This window comes from Vigna umbellata, chromosome 1, assembly GCF_029865625.1.
Source record: "Vigna umbellata cultivar VRB3 chromosome 1, Vumbellata_1.0, whole genome shotgun sequence".
NCBI classification, from domain to species: Eukaryota; Viridiplantae; Streptophyta; class Magnoliopsida; order Fabales; family Fabaceae; genus Vigna; species Vigna umbellata.
The window spans coordinates 84,601,053-84,616,616 of NC_142165.1; the positions used below are offsets into that span (position 1 = coordinate 84,601,053).

Here is a 15,564-nt window from a genome sequence, read left to right on the forward strand (position 1 = left end):
GTTTTTTCAATTGTGAAACTTTCTAGAGTGTTATTCCCTCCACGCCACACTTCCTACATCTCCCTATTCCTTTTTTGTCCTTGTAAAATATTTTATTCGTGGTGATTAAAACGTATTTACCTTTATCAACATCCAATGCACCCTCACACCTAAGCATTTCCACAGAAATCAGATTTCTCTTGCTTCTTCTCCCCTTTAACTATGCTATTGTGGTGGTCGAAGTGGTCCAGTGGTGGTGCCAAACAGAAGGTTCTCAAGTGTGAATACAAATTCATCCTTAAAAGGATATGGGGTATCCGTAGAACACTTAAACATATCTCAAAATCCGTCGACGGATATTGACATCTGTTAAAGGGTAACAGATGTTAATATCCATGAATGGATTTCGAAATCCATTTAAGTGTTTTACGGATACCCATATTTGTTGTCGCCTTTCGTGTTTCTCTTCTTGTTCATTTAACACAGAACAGATACATATAACAACACCCATCACACGCACAACACCCAACATACATACAACAGATGTTCACAAATAACCTTGACAAAAATGGGAAATTAGGGAAAGAGGAAGATGAAAAATTGGGGAAAGAGGAAGAGGAGAATAAGAGAGAAAGAGAGAAAGTAAGAGTGTAGGGGTGTGAGGGTGGTGTGCGGCTGAGTGAATAAGAGAGTAAAAGATTAGGATTTTAAGAAAAAGTTGAAAAAGGTAAAGGGTGTTCGGGTGGGGGTGTGGGTGATTGAATAAGAAAATAAAAATTAAGGTTTTAAGAAAAAGTTAAAAAATGTAAAGGATGTGAAGGTGTGGTGTGTGACTGAATGAATAATAAGAGAATCAAAAATTAGAATTTTAAAAAAGAGTTACAAAAGATAAAGGGTAAAAGTAAAAGTGGAGTTTTTAGAATTAAAAATAAATTGAGAAGATATACGAAGGAGTGTATGGTGGTGAAGGAAGTAATTCTCAACTTTATAAATCGTTCAACACAACCAAATATTAAAGAATGTTACTCTCTCCACCACTACATAATGCTTTCTGTACCTCCCCAAGTTTTCTTATTTCCAAAACTAACCTTATGAAAATATTTATTTTTTATTTTTACCTATTTTAATTTAAAATCCAGTTCCCATTCTCATTCCTTTTTTAGTGCCACAGTACCCCCACACCCCCCATCCTCAGATAACCTTCATTTTTCCCTTTCACTGTATTCTTCTTCCTCTCTTAGCTCTCTTGCTTATTTCAGTTAGTATTGCCACTTCATAATTCCTTTATCGCTCGATTTAACCTCAAAATTCTGTAAGTGAAAAGTATGAGAAAGAGGTCAAAAGAAACTTTTTAATTTTATTAATTATTGGACAAATCAAGCGTGTCTTTATAAAGAAATTGTGTTTGAAGTTAGATGTACAAATCTATGTGTTTGTTTGTATATAGTCATATCCAAGTTCAACACCTTTTGTAACTAAGCCTTGAGTATTATTGGACCCTTTTAAGTGAGGTGTCTTATTTTCTTCTGTGACTAACTCTACATTTTCTCATAACTTTTGGTCAAAAAATTGAATGGGAAATTACATTGATTTTTTTATTGAGATACATTAAAGGTGTAGAGAGATTAGGGTTTGAGGTTTAAAGGCTTAAGCTTCATGTTTTTTTGGGTTGTGGGTTTTGTTTTTTTTAGGTTTTAGGTTTATCTAATTTCATGTTTTTAGGTGGGGGCTTCTTCACCTCTCTATTTTTCTTTTCACACTCCTATAAAAGTTGTATTTCAAAATAACCCCTCATTAAGAAAATAATAAAATTCTAACACCATACTTTTAACATTTTTGGATTGAATATTTTGTAAGGTATTTTCGAATGCAATTTTTTTTTTCAAATAATTTACCTCAGAATGTACAATTTTTTCAAAATGGCGTGCACCGTCTTGTCTTGACTTTACTTTATCATATCCAATATCGACCTTTCCTTCGATCCAACCTATCTTAACTTGTCTCAACCTTGACTCCACCTATTTCAAGCCTATCTTAGCTTGTCTCAACCTTGACTCCACCTATTTCAAGCCTATCTTAGCTTGTCTCAACCTTGACTCCACCTATTTCGAGATTTGATCTAGGTCGACTTCTCCCAACTTTCGACCCAAGTTTCTTCAACCCAAACTTATTTGTCTTTTCTTTCAACCTAGATCATTTTGTCTCGACCTTTACCCATGTCAATCCATTTCAAACTTTGACTCTTGTTGGCCTATCTTAACCTAAGTTCATCATATATACTCATCCAATATGTTGCACTTTTATAAATATATCCATATGAAATTTGTACAATGAAATAAAAAAATCAAAGTACAATTTGAGAATTCTCATTTTCGACAACTCAAAATATACCTTTAAATAACTTGCACTGTGAACCAAAACAATCAAAGTACAATTTGACAATTCCATTTAAGGTGTATACCCACCTCAAATTATAAGGCTTTCAAAATTGTAACCACACCATCAACTAAAGTTTATAGAGTAAATAAAATAATATATGTTTAAATTGTCAAATTCATCATATAAAGCTCAAAAACAATATTTGTTATCCATAAATTCAATATATCCGTCAATTCCACACAATGAACACCATTAATTTTTGTGATAATTAAAAATTGTCATCACAAAAAACAATTCAAAATATTAACTCATATATACTCATCCACTATCTTGCAATTAGAAAAATCTATTTATGATGGGACAACTCAAAATATATCATATGGAATTTGAATAGTGAAACAAGAAAAATCAAAGCACAATTCAGGAATTCCATGTGGGACAACTCAATATTGCCTTACAAAACTTGCATTGTGAACCAAAAAATAAAAATACTATTCGACAGGGTGTATGCCTACCTTAAGTTATAAGGCTTTCAAAATTGCAACCACACAATGAATAAAACAATATTTCAACATGATGTCAAATTCATACAAAACTCAAACAATCTTTATTATCCATAATGTAATAATTAAAAAATTTCATTGCAAAAAATGATTCAAAGTGTTAATTCGGTATACTCATTCATTATCTTGATTATGATTAAATATGTCAAATTATGCTCCCTAAGTCTCAATATGGATGCACACAAATGTACACAACTTTCATTTCACATGCATCCTCTTAATATATTTTTTCGGACTATATTGTGACAAGACTTAAAATTTAATCCCTTTTACCTAGATCATTCGCAAGCGTGGAATCAAACATCAATCAACATAAAATTCTACTCTTGTGACGAGGCTTGTAGCTTTGGCTAACAAGACACACACCAATCTAACTACGACAAATTTAAATCAAACAATCAAGAAAAGTTGCCAAGAGTTAAAAGAACACCAACCACTTGGACTTTTAATGGCCTTTTACAAATTAAAATAAAACCAAACAGAAAAACACAAGGCTAATACAAGCCTATTACAAATCAAATTGAATCAAAACAATTACAAAACAATCAATCCTATGCTACGGTCATGGTCATCCTTTCTGCAGAAAGATCGACATTCCCACTTCTTGTGTAAGAATTCTCGTGCTCAATTTGTTGTACTGGATAGCTTTGGTCATTCTAGCTTCTGGCCAATCCTACAATACAGATTACAAATTGTGGATCAGTGTATATGCCCTTAGTTAAATAGACTGCACAAGGTGATACATATGGCGTGGCTTTGGTCATTCTAGTTGGTGCAGGTAAAAGATCCTAGTTGCTCTCAATTAATTGCTTCAAACTGATACTGCACAGATAAATCCATCCACAATGAGCAGGACATCACTATCAATTTCAAGCTAAGATAAAGAAACATAAATGTGATTTAAAAATAAACTTACCTGAAGAACATAAATGTTTATTCCACTTCTCATTCCTGTTTTATTCTTTCTAACACAATGGCTCTTCTCAATAACCCAATCCTAAGATCAAGAATTGATAACTGTACAAATAAATCCATCCACAATGAGCAGAACATCACTATCAATTTCAAGCTAAGATAAAGAAACATAAATGTGCTTTAAAAATAAACTTACCTGAAGAACATAAATGTTTATTCCACTTCTCATTCCTGTTTATTCTTTCCAACACAATGGTTCTTCTCAATAACTCAATCCTAAGATCAAGAATTGATAACTAAGTCATAAAATTCAAGGCACACTACTAACTCAAATTTAGACACGTAATAAAATTCAACCCACTTTTGTTTCCTTTTTATTTATTGCTTCTCGCCGCACCTGCAGCCAAATCCAATAGAATTTCTAAATTGCAAGAAGTTTAGACACGTAATATAATGAAATAGAAGTGCAAGAAAATAAATTAGAAGTCTAAACTATAATAACCTAAAGTAATAAACTCAAGATTTGCAAGAAAATGCATAAAGTAAAATAAATAAATTAGGAAAGGGGGCGAGGAGAAGAGAAAAATAAATTAGAAGTGTGAAAGAAGAGATAAATTGTAAGGCAAAGATAAAAATAAAGGGTATTTATGGATTTGAATGTAAATTATGGTTTGTTAATTATTCTACGCACCTTGGGTTTTTCTTTTACTCGCTTAGCATTTCTCTTTGTTTAGTCTTCAGCAATGAGAGAGAACAGTAGAACCATCAAGATGTAAGTGGCTGATCTTGCCTTTTAACAAAAAAATTAAAATTTATACAACCAAGAGGGTAAAGAGAAAAAGAAACAGTTAATAAATTCTTGAAAAAAATAATAACCATAAAAAGATATACTCAAAGTTTCTTTGAATTTATTTTCAGGGAATTAACAAAAACCAATCTTTAAAATATAGCTCTTAACTTCAGTCTCAAGAAATCTGAAAACGAATAATTATATAAACAATTCATTAAATAAAATATAGTTGTACCTTATCAATTGTGAAACCATAACTTGCATCTCTCCACCGATTTCCAGTCACTCGCAGGTTGATCTATTCTTACAGCAATAATAATAGTCACCGAACTTCTATTTAAAATCTCTATTTACATTCTTCAACTAAAAGATCTCTATCACATTCGAAGGAATCTCTATTAAATTAGTTCCGTAAACTTACTGGGGCAAAGGGATTTAGCCCTATGCACAATCCTAATATTACCCTAAAATATCTTGAATTTTCTATGGAATTTGAGCATATAAAACTCCCTCATGTTTGTTTGTGCAACTGAGATGTTCTGTTACAGTAATTTGGAACTGGAAAATACCATGTCCCTCCTTTAATCATGAGCAACTACTGTCATCATACGCAAGTTACTTTCAGTGGAACTACCAAGAAAGAAGGAGCAACACAAACAACAATTCCTGCCCTGATAATTCCATCATAAAGTGATATACGCAAAAGTCAACTAAGTTCTCTTAAGAAGACATTTCACTATTGCTTCATCAATAAGCTCAAGAGTATTTTCCCATTTCCTTTCTTCATAGTTTGCATCAACAAAAATATCATATATCTCTTTTTCTGCAACAAAGCCTTGAGTTCTCATCTCAAATAGCTTCTTAGCCTCCACAAATTTCTTTTTCTTACAGAAAGCCTTTATAAGAGCATTATAGGAAGCAGCAGTTAGACTAAATTTCTTTCATATTTACCTTTACAACGCCCTTTAATCAAAATATTGTAGGAATTATTGTCAGGTATCACTCCTTGAGCATACATCCTCTTATAAATCTTTGTTGTAGCACACATGTTATTTCTAATACAGTACTGCTCCAAGAGAAAATTGAATGTTGTGGCATTTGGCCTTATACCTTTTTCCAAAATCCATTTAATTTACCTTTCACCATCTTCAACCATCCCTGACATGCAAAACCCATTCATTAGCACACTGATGAGAGTTGTATACACCACTTTATCAGGAAAAATCCTCTGGTTTATCATCTCCCTCAGGACTTGTGAAGCCTCAACTATTCTACAAGTCTTACATAGAAGGGAAATTACGCTATTGTATGTGTATTGATTTGGCTTACACACCTTCCCCTACAACTCTTCCAGAAGCTTCAAGACATTTTCTATCTATTCAACCTAACAGTATCCATTAATTATAACACTATAACTTACACCATCAGGAAAGCTCCCCCTAAACTCCATTTGTAAGAGCATATTATGCACTTCTTTTAACCTACCCAAATGACAAAGTGAATGGAGAATAATATAATATGACATGGTGTTCCAACAAACACCCACTTCTGGATACTCTCTGAACACCTTAATTGCCACCTTTTTCCCATCAAAACTGTTAGATAGCCTAGCTAGAAACAAATCACAAGAATCTACAGAAACAAGAACACATAATTTACTAATTTATCAAACAGTTTCCGAGCCTATAGAAGCCACCCTGCTTCAACAAGAACTTGGAAGAACGCATCAAACACAAAGGGATGTGCACCCCAGTCCTTGTAACCATAAATCAACCTCTCAGTAAATTGAGCAAACGAGTTACTAACATCCAAATCAGGATTTTCCCAGAACTCAAAATATTCAGCCTATGAGCCAATCTCAATACTTAGAAGCCATAACAATCTGAACAACGGACTTCCAAACAAGGGTCCCATCGCAGGCACATCTAGTTAAAGAAATCCAACACCAGTTTATAATCATCCTTCTTGTAACCAACTCATATTTACAAAATAAATAATAGGGTTAAATATGTTTTTAGTCCTAAACTATTGGTCGTTTCTGGTTTTCGTCCCTCTTTCAAAATAAGGTACAATTTGGTCATCATTCTTTTCAAAATTTTGGTTTTAGTCCTCGAAAACTAACACCGTTAAAAATGTGGTAGTTTTCGAGGTTAGTTTTTGAGGACTAAAACCAAAGTTTTGAGGACTAAAACTAGAGTTTCGAAAAGAATGAGGAACAAATTGTACCTTATTTTGAAAGAGGGACGAAAACCAGAAACGGCCAATAGTTTAGGGACTAAAAACATATTTAACCCTAAATAATATGAAGTCACATCATAATCCGGAATCCTTCCACTTTGGCCCAACAAACCATCAAAAGATACACAGAATTCAGCAACTGTCCGAATAACAAGGGGCAACACAAAATTTTCTATTGTGAACAAAGAAAGTCAAAGTGCACTTTATTTATGATGGAACAACTAAAAAATATACTCCCATGGAATTTGCACAGAGAATCAAGAAAATTTCGAGAATTCCAGGAGGGACAACTCAAAATAAAACGTTATTGAACTTGCACTGGGAACCAAAAAAATCAAAGTGTTATTTGACCGTTCCATTTAGGGTGTATGCCCACCTCAAGTTATAGGGTTTTGAAAATTGAAGTCACACCATCAGCTTAGTTTAATAGTATCCATAAGATAATATATTTATAGGTTGTCAAATCAATATAAGGCTCAAAAACATATTTGTAATCAATAACTCACATAAGCATCCAAAATTTCCTTAAGAAATACCAAAATTGGTGACCAAGCACAATCCCTGAAAGCCTATTATAATAAAATACGATAAATTTTCAAACTGATGTAAAATTACAAAAGAAAAAAAATAGGCATATCACTGAAAAGAATTATAGCAAAACGAGTCAATGTTACCTGGCTTAAAGATGGTACAACAATGAGAAGACGACTACACCAAGGAAACTGCAAATACAAGGAGGATGGAATAACAATGAAGCGACATCATCAATAAGGCCGCAGCAGAATAGTAAACAAGTAAATTTTCAACAGACTAGTGGTGTAAACAGTTAAAAATAAACCAAAATAAACAGTTAAAAAGTCAATTTGTTAAAATGATTAATCCTGAATTTCTAGCAAATGTAATAAACATTTATCATATCTCAGGCACTAAATTGACACTAGCAAACATAATATAAAGATCATACTTTTAAAGAGAAAGATAAAGGTGTATTAAAAACTAACTTGCATGAAGAACACAATTGTTTATTCCATTTTTTTTTTCCTTTCTGATTCTTCTCACCACAATAATTCTTCTCAGTAATCCATTTCTAAGATCAAGAATTCATAATTAATTCATATAATTGGAGCACACTATTTTCACAGATTTAAAATTGGAGGATTATTCTCATCTTAGTTTTATAATATGCATAAAACAATATATTTGTAGGTTGTCAAATCAATACAAGGCTCAAAATATATTTCTAAGCAATAACTCACATAAGCATCCGTAATTTGTATTGTGAATAAATGGAATCTTAAGAGATACCAAAATTGGTGACCTGTCTCAATCCCTAAATGCCTATTGTAATAAATACGACAAATTTTCAAACTGATGTAAAATTACAAAAAATAGACACGTCACTGAAAACAATAGTGCCAAAAGGAGTCAATGTTACCTGGCTTAAAGATGATACAACAATGAGAAGAAGGCTACACCAAGTGAACTTCAAATACAAGGAGGATGGAACAGCAATGGGGCAACATCATCAAGAAGGTCGTAGCAAAACAATAAAGAACTAAAATTTCAACAGACTATGGTTGTAAATCGTTCAAAAGCCAAGTAATTAGAATGAATAATCTTCAATTTCTAGCACAGGCATTAAATTGACTCGCGCAATATAATATAAAGATCAAAAAGTTAAAGAGAGACATATATGTTTTTAAACTAACTTTCATGAAGAACACAATTGTTTGTTCCACTTCTCTTTCCTTTTTTATTCTTCTCACCCTTTACTGGCTATTTATCCGAGTAACATCTTTCCTTAGGCAGGTAAACAACCAACAACAAACTTTGTAGCTCCGGGTTGGTGGTTACAAACAGTACAATCCCGTTCAAAACTCATCCCTCGAACAGTGTTAACCCTATAAAACAATCAGCTTAAAGTAATCCCTCAAACATTCTTAACATGGCCAAACAGAATCATCAAATATTTAAATTGACAAATACTTGCCTTTGCCTTGACATTTGTCATCTGAGAATTACAACTACTAAGAAAATATTTCTCTAAGCACGTACCCTTATGCTCTTCATACAAGGAGAATACTGATAGAAAAATAATCTCACTATAGAAATAAGGTAGAAAAAGTTACCAGCAGACCATATGGATATACAAATTTATCTATGCTCCCATGATACCAAATTCTAAGAAACCAGGTAGAACACAAATGCTAGAAAACAAACACAAATAACCGAGCATTGTTATTCAAATGCTTTTACAACTAAAATTTTCTAGGAGTTTATTTTCTCCTAGCACTAAATTATAATTTGTTTTAATGGATACAAGGAAGTCATAAAACTAATACAGAGAAATGAAAGTGCAATAAAAAATGAATCTTTATAATGTTTTTCAGCCCTCCAACCAGTATCAGTGTGATAATCAGATAAGTCACTGAAACTAATGATATAAATTACAACTCGATATATGCTCTTTTGTGGTTTGTCACATTTGGCCTCACTATTTTTTCTTGATAACAATCTTCCCTCATCTCTTCTCCCTCTTTCACTATTTATACCATTCTGTCATGCAAACTGAGGGCTACTAATCCGTTTATATAAGTAACTATTCTGTTACAATTTTCTTAATACCCTTCCAACCCTCTCCCTCTAATAGATTCAAGCAAACTAACATTTTTTTCGCACCATGTAATCTTTTCAGATTTCAATAGATATTAATGACTTATTTACATCAGCAGTAATGCTTTTTCATGAAAACAAGTCTTAGCACTTAATGATTATTAACTATTACTTTGAAGGAATTACAGATTTAAGCAGATGAGTACCTCAACTCTGAAGTAAATCATCAATTTTTCATCATTCATCACAACCCCCTATAACAGGTCTTAAAAGATGGGAAAGCTACAACAACAATATACAAAGCTCTGCAAGAATTACATTTATTTAATATATCTATTTACCTTCTATTAAAAAATCTCTATCACATTCAAAGAAATATCTATTGCATTTGTTCCGTAAACTAATTGGGGCAAAGGGATTTAGGCCTATGCACAATCACAATATTACCCTCGAAAATCTTGATGTTTCCTATGGAATTTGATGATGTAAAACTCCCTCGTGTTTGTGTGCGCTACTGTGATGTTCTGTTTCAATATTTTGGAATGGGAAAATACCTGGAACTCCTGTGTTACTCCTCTAATCATGAGAGTAACTGGTTTCATCATATGCAAGCTACTTTCAGTGGAACAACCAAGAAAGAAGGAGCAATACAAACAACAATTATTGCCCTGATAATTCCATCATCATAAAGTGGCATGTGCAAAAGAAAACTAAGTTCTCTTAACAAGACATTTCTCTATTGCTTCATCACAAAGCTCAAGAGTATTTTCCCAGTTCTCGTCTTCATAGTTTACATAAAAAATTATATCATATATCTCTTTTTATGCAACAAAACCTTGAGTTCTCATCTCATCAAATAGCTTCTTAGCCTGCACAATAATTTTTCCTCTTACAGAAACCCTTTATAAGAGCATTATAGGAAGGAGCAGTTAGACTAAATCCCTTTTCAACCATTTCTTTACGCAAAAACCATGCTCTTTCAAATTTCTAGCTTTACAATGCCCTTTAATCAACATATTATAGGTATTATTATCAGCATCACTCCTTCCGCATACATTCTCTTATAAATCTTTGTAGTAGCACGCATGTTATTTCTAATATAGCTCTGCTTCAAGAGAAAATTGAATAGCTTTTTTGAACATCCATTTAATTAGTCTTTCACCATCTTCCAACATCCCTGAGATGCAAAACCCATTCATTAGCACATTGAATGTAACATTGTAGGCTGAAGTCTTTTACCAAACATAACCCACAGCATTTCATGAGCCCTGGCCATTTCACCCATCTTACAACAAGTGTCCATCAGTGTAGTATATGTAATAGTGTCAGGATAAAACCATGCCAGATCCATTTCTTCCATAATTTTTATTTCTTGCTCTATATTTCCTACCTTACAAAGACCATTGATTAGTGCATTATATGTGCAAACATTTGGTTGAAGGCCCTTCTCAGACATTTCAAGAAGCTCATTTGTTATATCTACCTCACCATGTTTACACAGGCCATCAACCAATGTTGTACAAGTTATAACATTAGGAGTCAAACCCTTCTCAACCATCTGGTTGTGAACAGAGAATGCATCTTTCATTTCTCCGACCTTGCAATACCCATCTATAAGGGTAGTATAAGCAACTTCATCTGGTTCCAACCCTTTTCTAAATATTTCACTAAATAGTTAGCATGCTCCCACAACCTTTCCAGCTTCACAAAGCCCATTAATCATGGAAGTATAAGTCACGAAATCAAGAACTATTTTCTTATGTCTCATTTCATCAAATAGATTGCATTCAGCTGAAACATTCCCAGACTTGTCGAACCCACTTATGAGAGTTGTAAACACAACTTTATCAGGAAAAATCCTGACTTATCATCTCCTCAGAACTGTCTCCGCTTCAACTACTCTACCTGTCTTACAAAGAAGGGAAATTATGCTTGTGTATGTGTATTGATTTGGCTTACACCCCTTTCCCTTCAACTTTTCCAGGAGCTTCAAGACCTTTCCTATCTGTTCAACCTGACAGTATCCATTGATTATAACACTATAACTTACAACATCAGGAAAGCTCCCCACAAACTCCATTCGTAAGAGCAGATTATGCATTTCTTTTAACCTACCCAATTGACAAAGTGAATGGAAAATAATATTATATGACATGGTGTTCCAACAAACATCCACTTTTGGATACTCTCTCAACATATTAACTGCCATCTTTTTCCCATCAAAACTGTTAAATAGCCTAGCTAGAAACCAATTACAAGAATCTACAGAAACAACAACGTCGTTCTTTACCAATTTATCAAACAGAATTTATGAGCCTCTAGAAGCCACCCTGCTTCATCAAGAACTTGGAACAACACATCAAACACAAAGTGATGCGCACCCCAGACTTTGACCTCTTAGTAAATTGAGTAAACGAGTTACTAACATCCAAACTAGGCTTTTCCCATAACTCAAAAACCAGTCTGTGAGTCGCTCTAATGTCCTTAGAAACACACCAGTCTGAACAACAATGCAAAGGGCTTCCAAAGAAGGCTTCGTCCTCATGCACATCCAGTTGAAGAAAGCCAACACCAGTTTATAACCATCATTGATGTTCATAAGAATGCTCGCCAACTCATATTTATAAAATGAATATATATGAAGTCAAATTATAATCCGCAATCCTTCCAATTTGGCCCAACAAACAATCAAAAGATATACAAATAATTCATCAAATGTCTGAATAGGGGCAACTAAAAATTTCTTATTGTGAACAAAGAAAGTCAAACTACACTTTGACAACTCTATTTATGATGGGACAACTAAAAATATATCCATATTGAATTTGCAAAGTGAATCAAGAAAATTAAAGCGCAATTTGAGAATTTCGTGTGGGAAAATTCAAAATATCCCCTTATGCAAATTGCATTGTGAACAAAAAAATCAATGTGTTATCCAATAGTTCCCTTTAGGGTGAATCGCCACCTCAAGTTATAGGGCTTTCAAAATTGCAACCACACCATCAACTTATACGAAGCTTATATGTAAGTTGTTGCTTATAATACAAGATGAATGCTTTATTTTGTGCATGACTATTTCTTAACGCAAAATGACATTGAGAGATTACAAGTGGAATATTGGTTATGTAACATGGGTATGCATCCCCATTAAGAATTAGGTAACAAAATTTGAATTATTTAATCATAGTCAAGATAGTGGATGAGTATATCTGAATTAACACTTTGAATCGTTTTATGAGATGAAAATTTTTAATATAAAGCACACATTGTAATCCATCAATTCCACAAGAAATGAGTCTCACAAATCATCATACTATGCTCAAAAGCAATCTTTGTTATCCATAAATTCAATATAAAGCCCACATTCTCATCCATCAATTCCACACAAAATGAGCCTCACAAACTGTCATATTGTGCTCTTAAGCAATATTTGTTATTCATAAATTCAATATAAAACCCACATTATTTTTCATATTTCCACACGAAATGAGCCTCACAACCTGTCATATTATGCTCAAAAGCAATTTTTGTTATCCATAAATTCAATATAAAGCCCACAGTTTAATCCACCAATTCCAAACAAAATGAGTCTCACAAATCGTCATATTATGCTCAAAAGTATTTTTTTTAGCCATAAATTCAATATATTGGCCATATTGTAATTCATTTATTCTACAAGAAATTAGTTTCACAAATCGTCATAATATGCTAAAAAGCAATCTCTGTTAACCATAAATTCAATATGAAGCTCACATTTTAATCCATCAATTCGACACGAAATGAGCCTACAAAATCGTTATACTATGGTCAAAGACAATCTTTGTTATCCATAAATTTAATATAAAACTCACATTTTAATCCATCAATTCTACACAAAATGAGCCTCACAAATCGTCATGTTATGCTCAAAAGCTCTTTTTGTTATCCATAAATTCAATATAAAACTCACATTCTAATCCATCAATTCCACTTGAAATAGTATCTCAAACCCTCACATAATGCTTATAAGCAATTTTTGTTATTTATAAATTCAATATAAAGCTCACACACTAAACCATTAATTTCACACCAAATTAGGCTCACAAATTGTTATATTATCCTCTTAAAGAATTTTTGTTATCCATAAATTCAATATAAATCTCACATTGTAATTCATCAATTCCATACAAAATGAGCCTCACAAATTGTCATATTATGCTCAAAAGCAATTTTTGTTATCCATAGATTCAATATAAAGTCAATATTGTAAACCATCAATTATACACGGCCTAAAAAATCGTCATATTATGCTCAAAAGCAATTTTTCTTATCCACATATTCAATATGAAGCCCAAATTATAATCATCAACTCCAGAAAAAATGAGTCTCATAAATCGTCGTAATATGCTTAAAAAGCAATCTTTATTATCTATTAAGTCAATATAAAGCCCACATTCTAATGCATCATTTCCACACGAAATGAACCTCACAAACCGTCACACTATGCTCAAAAACAATCTTTGATATCTATAAATTCAATATAAAACCCACATTTTAATCTATCAATTACACACAAAATGAGCCTCACAAACCGTCATACTATGCCCAAGAGCAATCTTTGTTATCCATAAATTCAATATAAAACTCACATTGTCATCCACCAATTCCACACGAAATGATCCTCACAAACCGTCATATTATGATCAAAACCAATTTTTCTTATCCATAATTTCAATATGAAGCTCACAATGTAATTCATCAATTTCACATGAAATGAGCCTCACAAACCGTCCTCAAAAGCAATCTTTGTTACCCATAAATTCAATATAAAGCCCACATTCTAATCCATAAATCCCACACGAAATGAGTCTTACAGACCGTCATATTTTTGTTATCCATAAATTCACTATAAAGCCCACATCATAATCCACTAATTCCACACAAAATGAGCCTCATAAATGTTATATTATGATCAAAAGCAATTTTTCTTATCAATAAATTCAATATGAAGCCCACATTGTAATCCATCAATACCACAAGAAACGAGTCTCAAAAACTATCATACTATGCTCAAAGAACTATGTTATCCATAAATTCAATACGAAGTTCACATTTTAATCCATTAATTCCACACAAAATGAGCCTCACAAAGCGTAATAAGATTACGCTCACAAGCAATCTTTATTATCCATTAAATCAATATAAAACCCACATTGTAATCCGCATATTCCACACAAAATGAACCTCACAAATCGCCACATAATGCTCAAAATCAATATTTGTTATATATAAATTCAATATAAAGTCCACATTGTATTCCATCAATTCCACATAAAATGAGCCTCACAAACCGTCAAACTTTGCTCAAATGCAATCTTTGTTATCCAAAAATTTAATATAAAGCCAACATTCTAATTTATTAATTCCAAACGAAATGAGTCTCACAAACCGTCATACTATGCTCAAGAGCTATCTTTGTTATCCATAAATTCAATAGAAAGTCCACATTATAATCCACTAATTTCACACGAAATGAGCTTCATAACTGTTATATTGTTTAAAAACAATTTTTCTTATCCATAAATTCAATATGAAGCCGACTTTGTAATCAATAAATTCCACAAGAAATGAGACTCACAAACTTCCATACTATGTTCAAAAGCAATCTTTATTATCCATTAATTCAATATGAAACCCATCTTTTAATCCATTAATTCCACATGAAATAAGCCTCACAAATGGTAACATTACGCTCATAAAAAAAATTTATCCATAATTTCAACACAACCCACATTGCAATCCATCAATTCCACATGAAATGAGTCTCACAAACCATCACACTATGCTAAAGACGGTCTTTGAAATCCATAAATTCAATATAAAATGCACATTGTAATTCATATTTCTAAACGAAATAAGCCTCACAAACCGTCACATTATGCTCAAAAGCAATATTTAGTATCCATAAATTCCATATAAGGCTCAAATTGTAATCCATCAATTCCACACGAATTGAGCCTCACAAAACATCATATTATGCACAAAAGCAATCATTGTTATTCAATATCCAACATAAAACTCACATTCTAATTCATCAATTACACATAA

The 15,564-nt window shown here is 32.6% G+C and overlaps 1 long non-coding RNA gene across 3 annotated transcripts; it reads right to left on the bottom strand.

Annotated features, from left to right (window-relative positions):
- Window positions 1-3,292: 3,292 nt before the first annotated feature.
- Window positions 3,293-15,558, bottom strand: LOC148206648 (uncharacterized). 3 transcript variants are annotated; one of them, XR_015783668.1, is made up of 9 exons: window positions 8,574-15,558; window positions 8,300-8,347; window positions 7,539-7,586; window positions 4,862-4,924; window positions 4,528-4,626; window positions 4,198-4,257; window positions 4,033-4,112; window positions 3,838-3,938; window positions 3,293-3,743 (listed from the first exon to the last, which is right to left on the bottom strand). It is a non-coding gene; the product is annotated as an uncharacterized LOC148206648 (long non-coding RNA). The 3 variants fall into 3 exon arrangements; XR_015783667.1 differs by having other exon boundaries at window positions 4,198-4,233; window positions 8,574-14,621; XR_015783669.1 differs by lacking the exons at window positions 4,862-4,924; window positions 8,300-8,347; window positions 8,574-15,558 and having other exon boundaries at window positions 4,198-4,233; window positions 7,539-7,822.
- Window positions 15,559-15,564: the final 6 nt, after the last annotated feature.